This window comes from Schistocerca americana, chromosome 2 (genome assembly GCF_021461395.2).
Source record: "Schistocerca americana isolate TAMUIC-IGC-003095 chromosome 2, iqSchAmer2.1, whole genome shotgun sequence".
In the NCBI taxonomy this organism is placed as follows: Eukaryota; Metazoa; Arthropoda; class Insecta; order Orthoptera; family Acrididae; genus Schistocerca; species Schistocerca americana.
The window spans coordinates 732,624,642-732,648,056 of NC_060120.1; positions in this window are offsets into that span (position 1 = coordinate 732,624,642).

Below are 23,415 nucleotides of genomic sequence, written 5' to 3' on the forward strand. Positions count from 1 at the left end.
GATTTATTGTTGCAACAGTAAATATGGAGCACATGAAATGATTACATTTACAGATCAGCAGCATAAGCGGTTCAGGTATGAGTTACCGACCTATGCTGAAACATCCATATTAGTAAGTGGTGTAGGCTTCACGAACAGCAGTGCAACCTCTGACCCTGGCATGCAATCTATTGTAAGATAGCGAATACTGTCCAAGGATACGTTACACCTCGCCTTCTCTATCTGTTCACGTAGTTTTGTAAGCATTGTTGGTTAACGAGTCCCACTGTATTCCTCACGTGCCCGTTTGGAGACAACTCTGGAAATCGTGTTGACCAGGGAAGTTGCTGCACCTATTGCACAGCATGTTGAGTTTCACGATTAGTGTGTAAGAGCATTATCCTGTTGGAAAAACATGTCACCTTCTGTTGCAAGAACGGCAAAAGAAAGGATATAACAACAATTTTTGCTTACCGAGTGCTGGTTAGCGCCCACTCCAGAAACACCAAAGATGAACGAGAGTTGTAGCTTATCGCACTCCAAACCGTAAGGTCTGGGGTAGGGCCATTGTGTCTTCAACGAATGCACTCTACGAGACAGCGCTTGAAAGGGCCACCACTTTTGTAGGCGGAATCTTCTTTCATCGCTGAATACAACCGCGCACTATTCAATCTTCCAAGCGATCCTCAGACGGCACCAGTGGAGCAGTGCACATCGACGCTGTGGCAAGAGTGAACGACAGACTATAGGTGTGCGTGCCTGCAGTCCCATTGCTATTAACCGGTTTTTAACAGCTTGTGTTGACTCTTTTGGACTCACAATCCCTCTTATCTTTGCTGTGGTATTAGCACTATCCGCCACTGCTGGTCTTATAATACGACGCTTCTGGCAGGAGTCTTTGTTGCGTCTAATTGCAGAATCTCGTCTACAGGAGTGAGAATGTTCACATGACCACTGATACAAGCATCGTTGCACAGCTGACGCAGCACATCCAACTTATGTGGTAGTTTCCGAAAAGAACCATCTCGCCGCAGTTTTCAGACTCTCTACGCCCCTCCATTCTTCTCCCCCCTTCCAACCTCAGCTTATAGAATAAGTATCACAACTGCAGATCCCGCGTGGTATCTGTTCTTTCGGACACCTCCAATACAAAGACACAACACATTCATATAATTGATTCACTTCGATGGGCTATGAATCCATCACCTTCACTGTGAGAATCTCAAAGTAGCGAGCAATGGAGGCGTGGAGTAGGACTGCTAATAGGTGGCACTAGATGGGAATGTGGGTTGGCTGAGGACTCACTAAGATAGTCTGCATAGCTGCAATACACACTGTGTCCGGATGGCACAGTGGTTAACCCAACTGCCTCGCAAGCAGCAGATCCCATGTTCGAACCCCAGTCCGGCATACATTTTCACTCGTCGCCGATGACTCCACATTAAGTCCTGATGCAGCAGACATCATGATACCTTCCCTCTCCTTTCTTTTATGCCCCCACCCCACCCTCAATTTGCATACAAGTTTTACTTTAAATACACGCTGTAACGGTCGTAAGTGTTAGTTACCTTAGAGATTGGACGTGGTGAGTTAATATTTGTCGAGAACGCTTATAAGTCGACGAAGACGTACCTACCGACATCTCAGTGAGTTTGAATGAGATAGTGTGATGAGGCTATGAGAAGCTGTATGTCCTTTCTGAGTTGTTGCAGAAAGACTTGACAGGAATGTAGCCACTGTACATGACAGCTGGTGGTCACTAGGATGTATGGTCGCAAGAAGACTGTCCTGTGCACGGCCACGTGGCACTGCCGACAGGGAAGACCATTGTGTTCAGCGTATGGCTCTGGAGCATCGTACCCCATCTACAGCAGCAATCTGAACAGCATTTGGCACTACAGATACACAACGAACTGTTACTAATCGGTAACTTCAAGGGCAACTGCGAGCGAGACGCCTTGTAGCGTGCGCCCCAGCGACTCCAAACCACCGCCATTTGCGACTTCAGTGGAGTCAAGCGAGAGCTCATTGGAGGCAGGGTGCGGGTCTGTTGTGTTTTCTGATGAAAACTGATTCGGAATCGGTGCCAGTGATAGCAATGCTTTGATTAGAAGAAGGCCAGCTTAGAGCCTGCAACTAACCTTTCTGCCTGGTAGACACACTGGACCTGCACATGGAGTTATGGTCTGGTGTGCAAGTTGGTGCGACAGCAGGAGCACTCTCGTTGTTATCCCACGCACCCGGAGTGCAAAATTTTACATCAGTCTGGTGATTCGACCTGTCGTGCTGTCGTTCATGAACAACGCTCCAAGGGCTGTTTTCCAACAGAATAACTCTCGCTCACATACTGCTGTTGCAACCCAACGTGTTCTACAGGGGGGCCGATATATTGCCTTGGCCTTCTCAGCCACCAGATCTTTCTCGAATTGAGCACATATGGAACATCATAGGATTACAACTCCATTGTCATCCACAATCAACATTAACCGTCCCTATATTGACTGACCATCTGGAACAGGCATGGAACTCCATCCCACATCTGGCACCTGTACAACACAATGCATGCACATTTGCTTGCTTGTATTCAACAATGTGTCGTGGTACACCGGTTGTTAATGTACCAGCATTTCACATTTTCAGACGCTTATCTCTCGCTTACATTAACCTGTGGTCATGAATGTTAATCACTTATACACTAAAGCGCCAAAGATTGGTATAGGCATGCGCATTCAATTACAGAGATATGTTAGTTAACAGGAAGAATACGGCGCTGCGGTCAGCAATGCCTATGTAAGACAATAAGTGTTTGGCGCAGTTGTTAGATCGGTTACTGTTGCTACAATGTCAGGTTCTCAAAACTGAAGTGAGTTTGAGTGTGGTTTTATAGTCGACGCACAAGCTATGGGACACAGCGTCTCCAAGGTAGGGATGAAGTGGGGATTTTCCTGCACGACCATTTCACGAGTGTACCGTGAATATCAGCAACCCGCTAAAACGTCAAATCTCTGACATCGCTGCGGCCGGAAAAAGATCCTGCAAGAACAATACCGACGACGACTGAAGAGAATCGTTCAACATGACAGAAGTGCTACACTTCCAAAAGCTGCTGCGGATTTAAATGCTTGGCCAACAACAATTGTCAGCGTGTGAATCATTCAACGACACATCATCGATATGGGCTTTCAGAGCCGAAGACCCACTCCTGTACCCTTTATGACTGCAGGACACGAAGTTTTACGTCTCATATTGGCCCGTCAACACCGACATTGAACTGTTGACTGAAAACATGTTGCCTCCTCGGACGAGTCTCGTTTCAAATTGTATCGTGTACGATTATAGAGACAACCTTATGAATCCATAGGCTCTGCATGGCAGCTGTTCAAGCTGGTGGAGGCTTTGTAATTGTGTGGGACGTGTGCATCTGGAGTGATGTTGGACTCTTAATACGTCTAGATACGACTCTAATAAGTGACACATACATAATCATCCTGTCTGATCACCTGCATCCATTCGTGTTCATTGTGTACTCCGGCGGACTTGGGCAATTCGAGCAGGACAATGTGACACACCTCATACGTCAAAAAATGCTACTCAGTGGATCCAGGAACACTCTTCTGAGTTCAAAGACTTCCGCTGGCCACGAAACTCCCCAGACATGAATAGTATTGAGCATATGTGGGATGCCTTGCAACTTGATGGTCAGAAGAGATCTCAACCCTCTCGTACTCTTAGGGATTTGTGGACAGTCCTGCAGGATTCATGGTGTGAATTCCCTCCAGCACTACTTTCAGGCATTACTCGAGTCCATGTCACGTCATGTTGCGGCACCTCTTCATGCTCGTGGGGACTCTACACGAAATTAGGCATGTGTACCAATTTCAGGAAGAGTACAAATGCGTGCGAAAACGCAATGCACCGAAAATTCCTAACGATTGGCATCCGCAATGTACCAATCTTAACACAACGACAAAAAATGGTTCAAATGGCTCTAAGCACTTGGGGACTTAACATCTGAAGTAATCAGTACCCTAGACGTAGAACTACGTAAACCTAACTAACCTAAGGACATCACACCCATCCATGCCCGAGGCAGGATTCGAACCTGCGACTGTAGCAGCGGCGCGGTTCCGGACTAAAGCGCCTAGAACCGCTCGGCCACAACGGTCGGCAACACAACGGCATCGGAACTACGACTGAACTGGGCACGTGACCATCGGCACTGGGCGTAGGCACAGTGTCAGAGCGTTGCATCGTCTGATGAATCCCGAAACCTTTCTTCATCATGCCGATGGGAGGGGACGAATCCGTCGTCTTCCTGGGGAACATCTTCTTGACACATGTACTGCGGGCCAGAGACAAGCTAACGGCGGCTCCATTATGCTCAGGGGAACATTAACGTGGGAATGCATGGATCCACTGGAGCCCGTGCAAGGCACCATGACGGCCAAGAGGTATCGTACAGTGGTTGCAGACCACGTACACCCCTTCATGACCATCATGTTTCCTGACGGCAGGATAATATCAAGACAATGCGCCATGTCACAAGGCCATGAGTGTGATGGTGTATTCGAGGAACACAGTGGCGAGTTCCAGTTGATGTCCTGACCCCTTGCCTTCCCAGATCTGAACCCTATCGAAAACATCTGGGACATGTTTGATCGTGGCGTCAGAGGTCATCGCACTCGTGCCGGCCGGTGTGACCGAGCGGTTATAGGCGTTTCAGTCCGGAACCACGCGGCTGCTACGGTCGCAGGTTCGAATCCTGCTTCGGGCATGTATGTGTGTTAGTTAGGTTTACGTAGTTCTAAGACTAGTGGACTGATGACTTCCGATGTTAAGTCCCATAATGCTTGGAGCCATTTGATTTTTCATCCCCCCCCCCCCCCCCCCCTCCCTGGAATGTATGGGAATTAGGTGACTTGCATGTGCAGATTTGGTGCCAACTCCCTCCAGCGACCCACGAAGGCCTAATTGCTTCCATGCCACGACGCGACGCCGCTCTTATCTGTGCCGAAGATGGAAGTACCGGCTATTAGGTAGGTGGTCGTAACGTTCTAGTTGATCAGTGTAGTTCTTACAACTATTCCTTAGAATCGCCAATGGGCAATGTCATCTCCTAAGCTGCTAGCATTCCTTTACTTTTTTCCTATTCTGTATTTTATTGTTACTTTTTCATAGTTTTTTGACGTGTGAGCTAAACAACAGTTTCTATTGATGAGGCCACCATTATTTTTCTCGGCAAATTTCGGTTGAAAGAATGAGTAATTTGTTGTGAGACCTACTGGAATATTCCCTCTTGAGCCCCTACCGTTTCATGATGTTCCAATGTGTGGCAGCGCTAAAATGCGTCTGTAACGGAGGTGCGTTCGAAGCAGAGCGCTGTCATTGAGTTTCTTTAGGGGAAAATCAGAAAATCGCAGACATTCGTAGGCGCTTGCAGAATGTCGCTGAGTCGTTAGGTGAGGCGTCTATCATCACCGCAATGGCCGGCAACACACAGACGTTACTCCTGAAGTGTTGGAATGTATGGACATTCTCATTCGAGGCGATCGCCGTATCACAATCCAAGATCTCGGTGCTCAACAGAAGGTGTCTGTTAGTGGTGCTGACACAGTTATCCATCAGTAGGGATATTTGAAAGAGTGTACACGCTGGGTGTCTCGCCGAGTAATAGAAGACTACAAAGAGCAACGAAGGACCATCTTTTCAGAATTTCATGCACATTACAAGGCTGATGGTGATAACATTTTATCAAACGTCGTCACACGCGATAAAACATGGATTCGTTACTTCGAACCGGTAGCAAATCGGTAATCCATGGAGTGGCCCGATACTAACTTCCCTGTAAAGAAAAAGTTGAAAGCCACACTCTCAGCCCATAAAGTCATGGTGAATGTCTTCTGGTACTATGATGGTGGGTTTCTACCTCATGGTGAAATGATTAACTTTGATGTGTATTGCACTATCCTCAGGAAATTAAAGAAACCAATTCAACCTGTCAGTCGCCACAAAAATGCGAACGAACTTTTCCTTGTCCACGACAACGCAAGGCCCCGCACAAGTCTGCGCACCCGAGAGCAGCTCAGCCAACTTCATTGGACTGTTGTTCCTCATCCACCCTACAGCCCGGATCTCGCACCTTCCGACTTCCATCTGCTTGGCCCAATGAAGGATGCACTCTGCGGGAAACAGTACGCGGATGATGTGGAGGTCACTCACGCAGCAGTACGTTGGATCCGACGTCGACCAGAAGAGTGCTATCATTCGGGCATAAAGGTCCTTCCTATAATATGACGCAAGGCGTCGCACTGAACGGACATTATGTTGCAAAAGAGGGTTTTGTAGCCAAATGAGTGAGGGATAATATGGTGTATTGGAATCCTGAATAAAACCAATCTAATTTCAGTAAAAAACGTTTTCCGTTAGTTATTGAACGTCCCTCGTTTTTAATTGTTAATTTTCCTTACTCTTACAAACTGATGAATAAAGATTTACACCACCTACATGCCTGCCGACATTTGGGGGTTCAGACTCAGGAGGAAGTGAAGCCGAAAAATTACTGTGAAACAGAAACGAAACATGAACCAGAACAATGGTAGCCTCTGAGTAACACTCAGTGCTATGTTGCTCCACCTGGTGCAGTGTAGCTACATTGTGATTTGCTTGGACTGTGACGATTCTGTTATGTACGCGCCCACACCACTGATCCTCTACAGGTTGGCAGCACAGCGACGGGCAGGACCCCAAGACTTACAGGTTCTCAACAACTCCTGTAGTAGCTAGCAGGAAATCTTTCTGGGGTGTTATTCATGAAAATATAAAATGTCCTCGATTGCCACTAATCCGTCTCTCGTCCGTCACCTCCTGGAATACTCTCCGATTTGTCAGAATGGCCGGCCGCTGTGGATGAGCGATTCTAGGCGCTTCAGTCTGGAACCGCGCGACCACTACGGTTGCAGGTTCGAATCCTGCCTCGGGCATGGATGTGTGTGATGTCCTTACTTTAGTTAGGTTTAAGTAGTTCTAAGTTCTAGGTGACTGATCACCTCAGATGTTATGTCCCATAGTCCTCAGTGCCATTTGAACCATTTGGCAGAATGATACCGCCACCGCCGTCTCTGGGCTGTCACCGTGTCCGCCAACGCCGCGCGTGAACTCTCATGGACAAAGCAATCCTTCCTACCTGGATCGTTATCACTGTCACTTAAACCATCCTTTGTGTACCTTGTGTTTCATAATCTCACCATCTGTCACCAAAATAATCAGCGAAGGATCACCCATCATTATGACAGCTCTAGTCGTGCACACACAACTTTAGTACTACTTCATTTATCTTCACCATCTGAACCTCATTATTATCAGTCCTTGGCACTTTAACAAGTATCTCAAAGCTAAAGCGATAAAGCGAGAGAAGAATGTGACGAACTCGACAAATTTTGTATTAGTGGCTTCTGGCCTAAGTTCAGAAGGAGAGAAATGGAATGTATTAAAGGAGGAAAGAATCTAGGACGGACACATCATCACAGATACAACACAGAAGGAGGTGAGAAGTCCATGCCGACTCAGGAAATATTAGCAAAGGATGCGTTGAAGATTATTGGCAACATAGGTCTTTTAGAGATAAAATTAACACGACTTGCAGAAAACCAAACTCTGCATGGAAGAGAGAGACCCACAATGAAAGTGTAAAGAGATTATAGTTGAAAAAATTTAACTCCCTCATCATTACGATGAGACTCTCTCCGCCTGAACAGGCCGTGAAGGCCCCAACGGTACTGACTGGCAGCCGTGTCATCCTCAGCCCACAGGCGTCACCGCATGCGGATATGGAGGGGCATGTGGTCGGCACACAGCTCTCCCGGCCGTATGACAGTTTCCGAGACCGCAGCCGTTACTTGTCAATCAGGTAGCTCCTCTGTTTGCCTCCCAAGGGCTGAGTGCACCCCACTTTCCAACAGCGCTCGGCGGATTTATTCCACTCTCTGCCTTCTCCGACAGTTTTTACCCTCTACTGACCCATTTAGTATCATGGAAGTCTTTCCCTGATGTCTCAACAAATTTCCCATGATCCGTTCTCTTGTTCTTGACAGTGTTCATTTCCTCGTCCATTCTGCAGAGAACCTCCTATTCCTTATTTTATCAGTCTACCTCCTTTTCAACTTTCTTCAGTAGTACAACATTTCAAATACTTCGATTCTCTTCTGTTCCGGTTTTACAACGGCCCGTGACTCACTGCTATATAATGGTATGCTTCAGACATACATTCTCAGAAATTTCTTCCACAAATTAAGGCCAATTTTTTATATCAGCGTACTTCTTTCGACCATGAATACCCACTTTGCCTGTGCTAGTCAGTTTTGAATGTCCTCCTTGCTTCATCCATAATGGGTTATTTTGTTTCCAACGCATAAGAATTGGTTAATATTGCCTACTTTGTGAACCCCAACTCTGATGTTAAGTTTCTCGTTGTTCCCATTTCTGCTGCTTCTCATTACGTTTGTCTTCCTTCGTTTACTGTATTCATTTGACATTCAGTTCAACAGATCCTGTTACTCTTCCTCACTTTCAATCTGGATAGCAATGTCATCAGCGAATATTATTTATATCCGTTCACTCTGAATTTTAATCTCACGCAAGAACTTTATGATTTCATTTCCGTCTTTGCTTCTTCGATGTGTAGGTTTAACAGTAGGGGCTTAAGACTACATCTCGTCTTATACCCTTTGTATTCTGAATACCTCATTCTTCATCTTCCAGTCTTATTTTTCAGTCTTCAATATTGTAAATTACCCGCATTTACCTATAACTTGCACCTTTGTCCTCAAAATTTTTAACATCTTGCAGCATTTTACCTTGAACGTTTTTCTTAGATCGACAGATCCTTTGAAGATTGTTGAATTTTCCTAATCTTGATTCCCTGGTCGGAATCAAAAAAGATTCTCTGGGGCGCTTTTAGCTTTCCTACGGCCAAACTGAGCTCCAGCTAACGCGTCCTCAGTTTTGTCTTCCATTCTTCTGTATGTTATTCTTGCCTTTTCTTTTTTGGGTCATGAGTCATCTGAGTGGTTTGATGCATAGTATGAGCTGTTAAATTCAAGTACTGGATGTCTTTCATATCGACTCCCATTTATTTTTCTATCACGTCATCGGACAGTATCACCCCCTTACACATGCCCCCACTGTACTCCTTCCACTGCGTTTAACAGTGGAATTACTTCTTGAACTGCTGATGTTTATTCCATCGCTTTTAATTTAACCGAAGGTTGTTTTAACTTCCTTGTATCCGAAATAGTTCTATCAACGAGTTTCCTTTTCGATTTCTTCGAATTTGCTCTCATTAATTTTGCCTTGGAATCCCTGCAGTTCCTGTTTATTTCATTCCTAACTGACTTGTACCACTGTATTCCAGTCTTTCCGTGAACATTTTTGTACTGCCTTTTTTCATTGTTCAGCTGAAGTATTTATTCTGTTACCAAAAGTCTCTTCGTAGTTACGTTCCTATTCCCATATTTGTCTGTCCAGCTTCTGTGAGTGCTCTTTATAGATATGTTCATTCCTCCTCAGCTGAACTGCTTATTGTGGTATTCACAATCTCAGCACATACAGCTTCGGAGAACTTCAAACGCATCTCATCGCTCCTCAGTATTTCAGCGTCCCACTTCTTTGCCCATTGATTCTTCCGGACGAGTTTCTTAGACTACTGTGCACTACTCTTCATCATTAGTAAACTGTGATCTTGAGTCTACACAGCTCTGGAATACGCCTCCAGTCCAATGTCTTAGTTCGCAATCTTTGTGTGACAATGATGTAATCCAGTTGGAATCGTACCGCAACTCCAAACCTTGTACAAGTATGTATACATCTCCTCCTCTTGTGATTTTTGAACAGTGTTTCCGCTAAACTGTTTATTTCAAAAATAAAAACAGCTTATGCAGGTCAAAGAATTCCCTGAAGAAGCAAAGTTCTCCGCTTCGTTTTATACTCGCGGGACTGCCTCTCGTGACATCTAGTGGTCAATTCCGCGTTAAGGAGGGATATCTGGATACTTTTGATTAGATAAATGGCGCTGAGCACTATGGGACCTAACATCTGAGGTCATCAGTCCCCTAGAACTTAGAACTACTTAAACCTAACTAACTTAAGGACATCACACACGTCCATGCCCGAAGCAGGATTCGAACCTGCGACCGTAGCTGTCGTGCGGTTCCAGACTGAAGCGCCCAGAGCCGCTCGGCCACTCCGGCCGGCCGATTAGATATTGTACAACGTCGTTTACAATGGAGCGGGAAGTTTATACACTGCCAACAATATTTGAACTTCATTTTATTGTTATCTGAAATGGTGTATGAAATACACCACATAACCGCTTGAAAATACTGGTTTTAAAATACTGAGTTTTCCGAAAAACTGATGCATAATGGAGCAACAGCACACTTTGTTGCTGGTGTAAGACGAAATCTAACGCGCAAGTATGGTGCGAGATGAGTAACTCGTGCTAGACGTGTAGCTTACGCTCCTAGATTATCTGACCTTCAGTCCTCTGAATGTTTCTGTCTGAGGTCGTCTCAGAAGTGAAGTGTACAGAGCTGTCGTTAATATGGTTGAAGAACTGGATCAGCGAATTGTACAGCCTTGTAAGGATTTACGACATGATCAGAGGGTTTTTGGAAGAATGCGAGGATGGTACGATCCACGCATCCTTTAACAGATGCGAGTGTACAGTACAGAAACAGAACTGTAATTTTTAAGATCTGCCTTGGGTAAAATTTGGCCCAATTAGCGGACTTAACCGAAAATTTTACATTTCAGATATATTGCTACTACTGGCTGGCTCTGAGCACTATGCGACTTAACTTCTGAGGTCATCAGTCGCCTAGAACTTAGAACTAATTAAACCTAACTAACCTAAGGACATCACACACATCCATGCCCGAGGCAGGATTCGAACCTGCGACCGTAGCAGTCGCGCGGTTCCGGACTGAGCGCCTTAACCGCGAGACCACCGCGGTCGGCTATTGCTACTACTGACTAGCACAATATTTCTACTGTAGTCAGTACCAGCTCGTAACCACACATTCAACACGGTCCCGTAGACGGCAGGCTGTGCTTCTGCTATTGTAAATTATCAGACGTGGCTGTTTCCGATTATAACTGTGATACGCCCTGTGTATGACAGAGACGCTCTCGGATGATAGGGAATTCTCAGATGTAACATAGGAAATGTACTTAGTACAAGAGCAATCAATAATAAGAACCGCAGTGAGGAATAAGAAAAAGGAGCACCAAGGTCGTCAGAAACAGAAACTGCACAAGGTGACCGCTCCAAGGGAAAATACTGCGTGATCTTGCTTCTTAGAACTCAGTGCTTGTCCGCAGTTCTTAAATATGAGAACATTGTAATCCAATTCGCCCCGTCCTTGTCGTTTTAGGATTTTCTTCATGATGTTATCATTTAATACAGTCAGTCAATGCATGGACCACATTTTACACTTAGCTCATTTTCTCCACGAAACAACTATTTATAAAATGGTGTGGCACACAATGGATTTTCGTGACTATTGTTATTTTTCACCGGCAGCTTTTAAGAAAGAAGGCAACTTCCTTTTACTCAGCACTCGTTTCACTGGTATAATGTGGCCCTTCTCGTACCAATTTCTGCTTCTTAGAGTATCACTTAGAACTAACGTCCTTAGTTATTTCTTGTGTACGAAGATCCTCTCAAGAAGGTCAACGCACACGTTTCTTCGATTGTCCTTCTGCTGAGCTTGAGGTTTTTTGCCACCATTTTGGCACAGGCCTTCGGCATGAGCAAATCTTCTGTCAAAATTTTATGTTCTGTGAAAATGTTTAATGGGTCAACCATCGCCCTTATTGTTAAACGTCGGTCTCCCTGAGCGAAAAACTTGTGCTCTTGTTGAGAAATGTTCTCCATAGGTCTGTTTCAACGTTTCAAAGATCACATTCGCCGATCTGCCAAGTTTAACACAAAACTTGATGGCATAACGTTCTATAAATTCCGCCGTTCCATTTCAGTAACACGCAACAAGAACACATTTCAACTGACGGCGCTCTCAAAAATCACGCGACGTCTGTGCAGAGCTGAAACTCGGACTGAGCGTGTGGACGGGATGAACAAACCAGTCTACACAAGCAGAACGAACACAGCGCTGCCAGATCGCTAGCGATGTTGTCAGGCTCATTACTTTTCTGACACATCTCGTACGTGGCAATTCTTGTCTTCCCCCAACAACTTTTGCTCTCTACGGATCTCCCTGAAGCCTTAACGCACGTCTCATCATCCTGTCCCTTCCTCGATTTACTGTTTTTTGCATTTTGTTTTCTTCACCGATTATGCGCACAAACTTCACATTTCTGATTTTAGACCATGTAATTTTCAGTGTCCTCTTTTAACTTCACATCTCAAGTACTCCGATCCTGATCTCATCTAGAAAAGTGATGCGGAGGCAAGATGTGAAAAGCGCATTCGGGATTCAAACATTCGCCCGGCTGTCCAGATTAAGGTTTTCTGTGGTTTTCCTAAATCGCTTATGTCAGATGACGAGAGTACTCCTTTGTAAAGAACGTGGAGAACTTTCTTGCCTATCGTTCCTAGACTTGGGTTTGCGTTTCTTTATTAAGTACCTCATCGACGACGGGACGCCACACGCTACACTACTTTTCTGATCCTGTCCTACTCCGTTAATACCACAGTCCACGATTCATTCCCGTCCAGTGTTGAGCTCCAGACGTACGCTCTCAGGAACTTATTTCTGCAATTCAGTTATGTTTCATGCAAAATGATCTCTTCTGGAGAAGAATCTGAGGCGGTAGGGAACCGGTTGGTGAGTGATTAGGTGCTTAGTGAACACAATTGTATATACTTTAATACTAGTTTCTTATCAAAAAGGAATCGAACATTTTAAATAAGTAAAAGATGTAAAGTAATAATGGGAGCACTGATGACTAGTAAACAAGGCAGTTAATCCCAAAGTGCACCACATCGAGAAATAAAACTCTTAAATTGCATGAGTGCAAGGTGGCAACTTTTAAAAAATTTACGATAGTGCGAGCAGGATTTGTTCAGCGAGGGATCCGTATAAAGTTAATTATGTATATGATAGTTCGTCCATTCCGGGAATCGAAAATCTGCCTGTTATCGATATCGATACTGGCAACATACCAAAATATTGGACACACGTGGCCGTATCTCTTGATTGCATTAGCGTAGAAGCTTAAAGTTCTTACACTTCAAATGGACCTTAGACTTTAGTGCGTGATATAAATTACAAATTCATAGTCTACCCATTCCTGAAGAAAAGATGTTTTAACAGATAGACAGCCAGACAGATAAAAAATGACAAAAAAATGGTTTCGTATGTATTACAATCAGTAACTAACAATTACCGGAATTTTTGCGTCCTTTGAACCATGTAAACCATGCTTCTTTCCCAATTTTATCTTTCTAGGTCAACGGTAAGTACACTACTGGCTTTGGTGTGTAAGATTCGAGTATTGTAACATAAATGGCCGTATCTTTCGATTGCACAGAATTATAAGATTAAATTTTTTACACCACCAAGGCACTATAGACCTTAGTATTTAGTATGTGACAAGAATTTCAACTTCATAGTTCTACTTGTTCCTGAGACAAACGGATGTTAACAGTCGAACAGACAACACATCAGACAGACAGATGGAAAACACTAATCTCATAATGGTTCCTAAGGTATAAAACCATAAAAAAACAAAGTTCGCCATATCCAAAATAAAATGTCCTTTACTTATCAAAATAATTTAGTGTACTAAACAGTTTCAGTAAGAAATATTAATAGCCATATGCCGTTGCTAGTTTCTTTTGAGTCATCAGTTTTCTGAACGGTTTAATGCGGCTTGCCATGAATTCCTCTCCTGTGCCCTCCCCTTCTAGCACTTGCAACCTACGTCCTTAAATATTTGCTGGATGTATTCCAATCTCTGCCTTCCTCCACAACCTTTACCTCCTACAGCTCCCTCTAGTACCATGGAAGTTATTCCCTTATATCTTAACACTGTCCTATCGCCCTGTCCCTTCTTCTTGTCAGTGTTTTCCACATATTCCTCGCCGATACTACCGAGAACCTCCTCATCACCTACCTTGTCAGTCCACCTAATTCTCAACATTTTTCTGTAGCAGCGCATCTCAAATGCTTCTACTCTCTTCTGTTCTGGTTTCCCCCCAGCCCGTGTCTCACTACCGTACAATGCTATGGTCCAAACGCACATTCTTAAAAATTACTTCTTCAAATTAAGACCTATGTTTGATACTATTATTCTCTTTACCTGGAATTCCTTGCTTTTTACGTCCTCCTTCCTCCGTCCGTCATGGGTTATTTTGCTGCCTAAGTAGCAGAATCCTGTAACTTCATTTACTGACTGAACAATTCTGACGTTAAGTTTCTTCCTGTTCTCAATTCTGCTACTTCTCATTACTTTCGACTTTCTTCGACTTACTCCCTAATCATAGTTGTACTCGTTAGACAGTTCATTCCATTTTGGGTATCACGTAATTCTTCTTCACCTTCACTGAGGATAGTCATTTCATCAGCGAATCTTAACATTCACCGTTGAATTATAAGCCCTTACCTGAACCGTTCTTTTATTTCCGTAATTTCTCCTTTGACGTATAAATTGAAAAGCAGGAGAGAAAGACTACATCCCTGCCTTACATCGTTTTTAATCCGTGCACTTCGTTTTTGGCCTTTCACTCTTATTGTTCCCCTTCGGTTCTTGTACATATTGTATACTACCAATCTTTCCCTATAACTTAACACTTTTTTATAAGTATTTTGAACATCTTGCACACTTTTACACTGTCGAACGTTATTGCGAGCTCGACAAATCAGATGAACGTGTCTTAATTTTTCTTCGGTCTTGCCTCCATTATCAACCGCAATGTCAGAATTACCTATCCATCCCTTCTGCCTCATTTGATTTTAAATGTTTCAGAGCTCTTCTAAAATCTAATTCTAATGCTGGATCCCTTATCTCTCCTATTTCTTCTTCTGTCTCGCCATCACGTATGTCCCCCTCTCATAGAGGCCTTCGGTGTACTCTTTCCATCTATCCGCTCTCTCCTCTGCATTTAACAGTGTAATTTCCTTTGCGCACTTAATGTTACCACCAGTGCTTTTAATTTCACCGAATTTTACTTTGTACGTTAAGTCAATTATTTCTTTTTCGATTTCTTCCCGTTTTTCATATAGTCGTTTCACCTTAGCTTCCCTGTACTCTGTACTTCCTGTTCGTTTCATTCCTAAGTGGCCTTAATTTCTGTTTTTCTGAATTCCCCGGAACATTTTTGGACATCCTCTTTCGTCTATAAACCGAAGTACTTCTTCTGTAACCAATGGTTTCTTCTTGCAGTTACCTTCCTTGTACCTATGTTTTTCTCTCCAATTCTGTGATTGACCTTTATAGAGATGTACATTTCTCGTCAACTGAACTGCGCATTGAGCTGTTCATTATCACAGTACCTACAACCTCAGATAACTTCAAGAATGTCTCTTCATTCCTTAGTACTTTCGTATTCCACCTCTTTGCACAATGATTCTTCGTGACTCGACTCCTAAGTTTCAGCCTACTGTTCATCATTACTGCTGGCCGCGGTGGCCGAGCAGTTCTAGGCGCTTCAGTCTGGAACCACCCTACTGCTACGGTCGCAGGTCCGAATCCTGCCTCGGGCACGGATGTGTGTGATGTCCTTAGGTTAGTTAGGTTTAAGTAGTCCTAAGTTCTAGGGGACTGATGACCTCAGATGTTGAGTCCCATAGTACTCAGAGCCATTTGAACGATTTTTTTTTCATCGTTACTAAATTGTGACCTGAGTATGTGTCTGCTCCTGGGTACACCCTACAATCCAAGATCTGATTTCGAAATTTAATTGAAATAGTCCTGTATCCCCCGGATTTTCCAAGTATACCTCCTCCTCTTGTGATACTTGAATAGAGTGTTGGCTGTCACCATCTGAAACTCACTTAGTTTTTCTCCTCTCTCATTCCTACTACCAGTGCCGTATTCTCCCGTAACCCTTTCTTCCACTCTTGGCCCTATAACCGCATTCCAATCCTTCATGACTATTAGATTTCTATCTCCCTTTTCGTTCTGAATTCCCCTTTCAGTATCCTCATACACTTTTACTCGCTCTTCATCTTCTGCTTGCGATGTATTTATATCTGCACTGTTGTTGTCGGTGTTGGTTTGCTGTCCATTCTAATGAGAACAACCCTGTCATTGAACTGTTCACAGTAACTCGCTCTATGTCCTACCTTCCTTTTTATAACGAATCTTATCCCCGTCATACCATTTTCTGTTGCTGTTGATACGCTATACTCGTTAACAGACAATTACAGTTCAAGAACTTCAACGGATGAAACGAATAACTACACTTGACAACGGCACAGACTGCTTAATCCCCAATGATAAATGTCTACTGGTGCATATACGTTTCAACTAATTAAATTCTACTTACAAATTTGTTATGGAACAAGATGCGTCGTACCTAAAGACTAGCTTACAGCAATACTGACCAATCTCAAGTGAACAAAATTTCACTATTCCAGCAACTGTAATAACATTTAAGACAGATACACATAAAAAAATCAACGGCTGGCGACCATGCAAACTAGATTTTAATAGGTGAAGGTGCTTTAGGATTCACACGAAATTTCATTAAGAATTCAGTATGCCCATTCATAATTATTTTAAGGGACCTTAGCTTATGTCCAAACACGCCTCCGCGGGCAGGTACACTCTCTGTCTTACAAACGCAACAAGCCTAATGGCACAATGGCCGATCAGAAACACCAGGTACAAAACGTGAAGTTCATAAGACATTCAGGCAAATTTTCTAGACGATATAAATCATAAGATAAACTAATTATAAATATAAAGACCCCCTGCCGGTACCATAACAGTTGAAACATAGAACGCCAGAGAAAGGCAAACACCTAATCTCAAGGGGTATAGGCGAGCGAACAAAGGCAGTAGCCGCTCAAATACGTAGAAAGAATTAGCTAAGCCCGGCGGGCAGAAACAGTAAAGAAAGAAGTCACAAAATCAATATTACACATTTGGCTAGTTCGGCAAACAGCTAACAACGAGTAACGTGAATTTACTAGAATCAGCCAGCCAGCTGTCTTTCTGAAATACATAGCTTTTCAACAAATGTGCGAGGAATTTATATAACCGAAAACCGTCAGATGAAAGCCCCAAGACCAATAAAAGCATACACTGAGACCCATTTCCGGGTTCGCTCTTGAATTCAGTTAAGTAGGTATTAAATAATGGCTAATCCGTCCTGCAACAGATACGTATAAGCAGAACGAAACACTATTCTAATAAAATACAAACCTCCAATAAATAAAATAGGGCTGGTAAGCACTGAACAGATGATACGCCAGACACGTAGCTTACAGAAAAATTTTAATAGTAAGCGCAGGATTGCATACGCAGTCAACCGAGCCACGCTACCAAGTGATGTGGTATGTAGCAACCAAAATGCAATAAATCGCCATAAATCGCCAATCAAAGTCTAGAAAATCGGCTAAACAGAGCCTGAGAGAAAATACAAACGAGCACCTTCACTCGCAACAAAATATCTGAGGAACGACGACAATTACCGGTTATATCCGAAATAAATGAGGATGCAGTAGACCACATGTCAGTTAAGAACAAAATTATTGTCTCTTACAGAAAGGGCTCACCGTAAAGTCCATAATGTAGGCACGTAGTGGTTCACCGATCAGGTTCGCTTCCTCCAACAGTCGAGTAGCTGACAGTTAAGCTCCATCTGACGAGATGGCACCAATACAGTAACCCTTGACGGGCTAGGCCGCTGCCTCCCAGCTATGTTCGGCCCAATGGAGGGCGTACACGTCCCAGGCAAACCCGGACCTCGAACTGTGCACACAGCCGTCAGTAAGTCACGTCTCCGCTGCTTGCCTTATACGCCCTTATATCCCTCCGGCTGCTAGTCACATAACCTCTTGCACGCCGGCGTCCTCAGTTACCTAGTAACACGGCATAGACATACACAGAGCAGATAATGTCGATAACTGAGCGCGAAGGCTGGGCCGCACGCAGAATCCTCTCTTTTACTGCCTTAGACTGCTTCGTAAGCTCCTTTGGCTTTGTCCAACAAGCGTTACATTGCTACCGCATGATACTCAGTTTATATGTTAAATTCATTGCTAATCTTATTTCTGCTACTCCTTGATACTTCCGTATGTTTCGTTTTCCTCCCATTACATAATCAGTACTCAGCAGATTGTTCAGTCCTATAATTCCTCCTCGCTTACACTGAGGATAGTAAAGTCATCAGCGAACCCTATCACTGATATTCCTTCAGCCTGAATTTTCATCCCACTCCGAATCACTCTTTCATTTCTGTCATTGCTTCTTCAGTACAGAGATTGAACCGTACAGGAGAAAGACTTCGTTCCTGTCTTACACGTTTTTCATCAGAGCGCTTTTCTCTGTTTTCCATTCGTATTGATTCCTATTGAATCTTGTGCATATTGTATGTTAATCTCCTTCCCCATCGTTAATACCTAATTTTAAAAGTATTTCCAACAGCTTGCACCCCTTTCCTCTCTCTAAAGTACTCGCCAGAGTTTGTAAAAAAAACTAAGACGGCGCAGATAGGCTGAAAATCAGTGCCATTTTTGAGTTTTATATACTTCACTATTTTCCTATATGTATGACATTCCCAGCAATTAAATACTATGTCAGATAATGCAGATGACATAATGCAAATGAATTAACTGCTTTCGCGTAAACGTGATTCCTGACAACTGAAGAAGTTGTTCATGTATATTCAGGGAGAAAACCAACACAAACCGCTCCGATATATGTGCTTGTATTTGATGGTTGGCTGGCTGATTTGTGGGAGGGGACGAAATAACAAGGCCATCGGTCCCATCGCATTAGTGAAGGATGAGAAAGGAAGTCGGCCGTGCCCTTTCAAAGGAACCATCCCGGCATTTGCCTGAAGTGAATTTTATGGAAATTTGTGGTGAGTTCTTATGGGATCACACTGCTGAGGTCATCGGTCCCTAGGCTTACACACTATTTAATCTAACTTAAAGTAACTTACGCTACGCAGAACGCACACACCCATGCCGGAGGGAGGCTTCAAACCGCGCGGCTACCTCAAGTAATTTAGTGAAATAACGGGAAACCTAAATCAGGATGACAGCACGCGGGTTTGAACATCGTCCTCCAGAATGCGAGTCCAGTGTGCTACCCACTGCCCCACTTCGCTCTGTAAGTACTTGTATTATCAACACCGTCTACTGGTTGGATCGTAAGAGAAGGCCCACTTGCGAATCCAACCACACTCATGCACATAAATTAAGGATAATTGCAGTATGTGGTGCCACACAACGTGGTACTACACAAAACTGGCGCTAATAGCATAGGCACATTGGGAACACACACGACACAGATCTGTAAGTCCACAGTATTGCTGATAAGTTGAGAAAACCGTCCCGAAACAAATGTGCTACAAAACGCCACTACTGTTTCCTCCGCATGTACCCCGACATTAATATGGGATATGATCACCACGCACACGTACACAGGCCAAGCAACGTGGTGGCATACTCTGGATCAGGTGGTCGACCAGCTGCTGGGGTATAGCCTCCCATTCTTGCACCAGTGCCTGTCAGAGCTCCTGAAGTGTCCTAGGGGTTTGAAGACGTGCAGCGATACGTCGACCGAGAGCAACCCAGACGTGCTCGATGGGGTTTAGGTCTGGAGAACAGACAGGCCACTCAATTCGCCTGATATCTTCTGTTTCAAGGTACTCCTCCACGATGGCAGCTCGGTGGGGTCAAACGTTATCATCCATCAGGAGGAAGGTGGGACCCACTGCAACCCTGAAAAGGTGGACATACTGGTGCAAAATGACGTCCCGATACACCCGACATGTTACAGTTCCTCTGTCAAAGACATGCAGGGGTGTACGTGCACCAATCATAATTTCACCTCACACCATCAAACCATGACCTCCATACAGGTCCCTTTCGAGGACATTAAGAGGTTGGTATCTGGTTCCTAGTTCACGCCAGATGAAAACCCGGCGAGAATCACTTTTCAGAGTATACCTGGACTCGTCCACGAATATAACCTGGGACCACTGTTGCAATGATTATGTACTGTGTTCTTGACACCAGGCTTTACGGGCTCTCCTGATACCAGGCGTCAGTGGAATGCACCTTGCAAGTCTCCAGGCGAATAAACAATGTCTGTTCAGTCGTCTGTAGACTGTGTGTCTGGAGACAACTGTTCCAGTGGCTGCGGTGATGTCCCAAGCAAGGGTACCTGCAGAACTCCGTGGCCGTCTGCGGGCACTGATGATGAGATATCGGTCTTCTTGTGGTGTTGTACACTGTGGACGCCCCTTCTGTAGCGCCTGGACACGTTTCCTGTCTACTGGAATCGTTGCCATAATCTTGAGATCACACTTTGTGGCACATGGAGGCCCGTGCTACCGCCTGCTGTGTTTGACTACCCTTCATAACGTCATCAGTATGTGTTTTTTGAGCCATTTTCAACACACAGTCACCATTAACACGTCTGGAAACGTCTGCACACTCACTCGCTGCACAGTACTCTGACATGCACCAACACACCTCTGCGTATGTAGACTGCTGCCAGCGCCACCGTGCGACGACCGCAGGTCAAATGCACCGCATTGTCATACCCGCAAACAGTCGAACAGAGAGTTGTTTCACCAAGTATCAGCATTATCCTTAATTTATAAGCATGAGTGTAGTTCAGCTGACGTGTCACAGTGTGACAGCATGTTTCAAGACATCGCAAATCTATTGTAAAATGTAAATTTTCTACGCGGTGCACTTAAGGACATCGACAATACGCATATCGAGATTATAGTTGCAGCAGAAACAAATGGATACCATATGCCTGTGAATTTAGATCAGTTATTAGAGACATTGCCGCAAATTTGTGTCTAGTCACACCTATTAAATATTCTTGTGGCATGCTCTAGTAGCTGCGATAAACACGCTTTCGCCAATTACGACCCAGTCACAGATTCCTGTTAACATTACACACGCCTGCGACGGTGGTACTCAACACTTTTAAAGTAGGAATAAAGCCGGAAGTCTCTCACAGTAGAAATAGACAAGCTGCACCAAATTTAAGCATCTGAGTCAAAGAATCTCTCCATTAAGAGCGAGAAGAGCAGCATGTTTCGTTGAAGGTTCATTTAGTAAACGTGAAAGCATCACGGAGATGGTTAGCTAACTCAAGTGGCAAATGGAAAAAGAAAAAGAGAGTACGGCACTGTGGGCCGGGAGTCCCCCATCCGGGGAAGTTCGGCCGCCAAGGGCAAGTACTTATTGCATTCGATGCCCCATTGGGCGACTTGTTAGTCGCAGATAGGGATGAAATGATGATGAAGACAACACAACGCCCAGTCCCTGAGCGGAGAAAATCTCCTGCGCCAGTCGGGAATCGAACCTGGGCCTGTTGGAATGGCAATCCGCCGCGCTGACCACTCAGCCTATGGGGGCGGACACTCAAGTGTCAGACACAGCAACAGAAGGATCCTGCATCACTGTATGGTTTATTGTTAAGGTTCCGAGAGTGTGCGTGCTTGGAAGATTCAACCAGTACATGGGGGCTTACCAGCAATCGTTCTTCCTGCGAACCTTTCGCGACTAGAATAAGAAAAGAAAGAATACACAACGGTGCACAAGGTACCCTTCGCCACGAACTGTGGCTTGCTGGGTATAGATGTAGACGTAAACGTAAGGGGGCTATTATGTACACCCATTTACTAGGCGAATAGTAGCTGTAGACTAAATATGTGGTAAACTGAGTTATTTTCATTTCTAAACATCATTTCAGTACTATAGGAAGGTGGCTGCAAGTTCCACAACGTTTCGTAATAACAATAACAGGTGTATGGTATATTAACGACTGGGGACTTGTTGCAAACGACGAGCGTGGCTTGGATCCTTATTTTTATGGATCATAATACGTGTATCTATGTTTATTTCTTTCTCGCTCCTCTCTTCTCACAGCTAGTATTGATTTGAGAACTGGAGTGAAGATCCTTGTTTTCGCAGGTCATTTGACATGATAACTCTGCACTTCTACCGGTTTGAATTTCTGTAACTAGAATGTCTCTCTACCTATTTCACTGTATACAGATCTTCTTAAACAGAAAGAAATTACGTTTGATACTTCTACTACGTTCATTTTTTTTCAGTATTATTCGTTAAGGAACTAAGAACGCCCGTTCCACTGGAAATGTTTAACGGGTATGAAGCAGCAGCTGATGATTCATTATGTAAGTATTAGTTCACATTTCTCTCCGTCTCTTTCTTTCATTTTTTTCACGTTTGTACACACGTAAAACTTATTCCACTTTTTTGTTCTGGGAATGCTGGAAACTATGGCAGGACCTTCCTCCTCATGGTCTGTCGTGACCACCATCAGCACTGGACCTGTCGACGTCACAAGTGTCAACACCAAGGCTGTCGGCAGTGTCACGAGTGTCAGCACCTTGATCATCGCCACCGGGACCACCACTCATGTCACAAACATCAACGCCACGACCGCAGCCTCCATAGGGGGTGGTTATAAAATAGGGGTAAGCTAAACGAAAACGAAGCATTGGGAAAAGCAGTAAGTAAACTGTTCACTGTTTCGAAACTAGTCTTCATAACTGTTAATACATTTATCTCTCTATGAGGCAATATGATCAATATAGTCATAAAAAAATGTTTGTGATTCCCTTTGGAACCATGATTGTACCCAGGTGTGCACCTCTTCGTACGAAGCAAATCAACGGCCACGAGTTTCTTTCTGCAAGGCTTCAGAAATATGGAGATCGCGTGGGGAGAGACGAAACTGTATGGCGAATGTGTAAGGACTTCTCAGCAAAACTTCTGCAGGTTAGTTGAAACACCCTCATCAACATCGACTGGCGTTTCAACTGCATCATCATCATCATCATCATCATCATCATTTAAGACTGATTATGCCTATCAGCATTCGGTCTGGAGCATAGTTCCCCTTATAAAATTGGCCGGCCGGAGTGGCCGTGCGGTTCTAGGCGCTACAGTCTGGAGCCGAGCGACCGCTACGGTCGCAGGTTCGAATCCTGCCTCGGGCATGGATGTATGTGATGTCCTTAGGTTAGTTAGGTTTAATTAGTTCTAAGTTCTAGACGACTGATGACCTCAGAAGTTAAGTCGCATAGTGCTCAGAGCCATTTGAACCATTTTTGAACCCTATAAAATTCCTCCATGATGCCTAACATCGGTGCCTCTTCTGATGTTAAGCCTATTACTTCAAAATCATTCTTCAGCGAATCCAGGTACCTTCTCCTTGGTCTACCCCGACTCCTCCTACCCTCTACCGCTG